The sequence below is a fragment of the Molossus molossus genome, unplaced genomic scaffold, assembly GCF_014108415.1.
Source record: "Molossus molossus isolate mMolMol1 unplaced genomic scaffold, mMolMol1.p scaffold_m16_p_15, whole genome shotgun sequence".
Taxonomy (NCBI): Eukaryota; Metazoa; Chordata; class Mammalia; order Chiroptera; family Molossidae; genus Molossus; species Molossus molossus.
This window is the reverse complement of record NW_023425350.1, coordinates 28,408,170-28,410,299: the sequence shown is the minus strand read 5'-3', so window position 1 is coordinate 28,410,299 and position 2,130 is coordinate 28,408,170. Positions and strand designations below refer to the sequence as shown.

Genomic DNA, 2,130 nt, shown 5'->3' with positions numbered 1-2,130 from the left:
GGGGCACTAGCAGGATAAAACTCCCAAGATAAGATCTCAAAGATAAATTACAAAGCCCTATGGAAGAGAATCGCCAAATCTAACCAATGGGAGAATTTCTCTTAGGAAATAGAAGTAATGGGCCAATCCAAGAGACTTTAAAATAAAAAGTACATTTAAAATGCGTAGTTTATGCCCTGGCCTGTTTGGCTTAGCGGTTAGAGCATTGGCCCGTGGTCCCAAGAGACCCAGGTTCAGTTCCCGCTAAGGGCATGTACCTTGGTTGCAGTTTGTCCCCAGCCCTGGTTGGGTCGTGTGGGTGGCAACCACTCGATGTGCCCTTTCATGTCGATGTTTCTCTCTTTCTCTCTCTCCCTCCCACTCTATCCAAACAAAAAAAAAAGGACAAATGTCCTCGGGCGAGGATAAAAAAAAAAATGCTTAGTTATAATAGGGGGACTAATATCAGTGAAGTAAGATAAGAGGCTACAACATAAGGACAGGTAAATGTGGAAAAGATAGCCATTGGAATGAAAAACTAGTCTGGTCACATTTAAAGAGAGAGTTAGTGAATTGGAAGATGGAACTGAGGAAACGGTACGGAACAGAAAGGCAACAGTTGATGACAGGGATGATAGATTGAGAAGCTTCAGCTTATGTGAACTAGGAGTTCCAGACAGAGAAAATATACAGAGTGAAGGAGAAGCAATATATGAAGATAAATCAGGTAAGCATTTTTCAATATTTAAAGACACAAGTTGTCAGTTGAAAATACATATTATATTATATACATATACACATACATACATATATACATATACATATATATAAAGAAGAGCAAAAGAAAAAAAGAAAAATTATACTTAGAACGTTGCAGCTAAATTACAAATTATTAGGAATAAAGACAATCATTGTAAAAGCTACAAGAGGGAAATGACAGACTATCTAGAATGATCATCAGAATAAAAATATCTTATTAGCACAAATAGTTGCCAAGAGAAAATGAAGTAACACCTTCAGAGTACTGAGGGAAAATAATTTGGACATAGAATTTTATACCTAGCTAACCTATCAATCATGTCTTTAAAATAGAGATATTGTAAGACACAAAAAGACTAAGAGGGGTGGTGGCTGTGGTCCTGGCAGCTCGGGACTGAGTGCAAGTAACAGGATCACCATGATTCCTCAGACTCTTCAGGTTCTCCTCTGTCATTCAGTCTGCAATCTCAGTCCATTTGAGGAGGAATATTGGTGTTACAGCAGTGGCATTTAATAAGGAGCTTAATCCTGTACAGAAATTCTTCGTGGACAAGATTAGAGAATATAGTACTAAGTGACGGTCATCTGGAGAACCTGTTGATACTGGCCCAGAGTATCAGCAAGAGTTGGAGAGGGAGCTTTTAAAGCTTAAACAAAGGTACGGCAAAGCAGACATAAATGTGTTCCCTGACTTCAAATTTGAAGATCCCAAATTTGAAGTCATGGAAAAAACCCAGTCCTGAAGAAATGCAAAATTTATCTGGTAATTGCCTTAAATGAGTTGTACAACTGATCAGAAGTGTCAGGATAAATACACTTCAACTGTCAAATGATCTTTCATTCTGATTCCAAATAAATTATTTGTTGATGTTGAAAAAAGAAGACTAAGAGAACTTACTATCAACATTAAGGTAAGTTATAGACCCTCACTAGAAGGACAGCTAAAAACTGTGCTTCAGCCGGCCCAGTGTGGCTTAGTGGACTGAGCACCATTCCAGGGGCTGAGAGGTCCTGGTTCAATTCCCGGTCAGGGCACATGCTCAGGTTTGGAACTCAATCCCCAGTAGGAGGCGTGCAGGAGGCAGCCAACAATGTTTCCCACATTAATGTTTCCATCTCTCTCTCTCTAAAAAATCAATAAAAACATATTTAAAAACAAACTGTGCTTCAGCAGGAATAAAAATGAACCCAAAGGAAAGAACATGATCTCACAAAGAAAGGAGAAAAAAAAAGAAATTAGTAAACTATGTTGGCAAACCTTGAATGTAACAATTACTATTTTGCAACAGTTTGTGTGTGTGTTTAAAGTCAAGCTGGTAATACTTCATTAGGTGAATCGAAGTAGAATATATAACTTCTGAATCACTTGAAGTAGAAAATGGAGTAAATTTT

At 37.9% G+C, this 2,130-nt stretch overlaps 1 pseudogene; it reads left to right on the top strand.

Annotated features, from left to right (window-relative positions):
* Positions 1-559: 559 nt before the first annotated feature.
* LOC118631147 lies at positions 560-1,481 on the top strand (annotated as a pseudogene).
* The last annotated feature ends 649 nt before the right edge of the window (positions 1,482-2,130 follow it).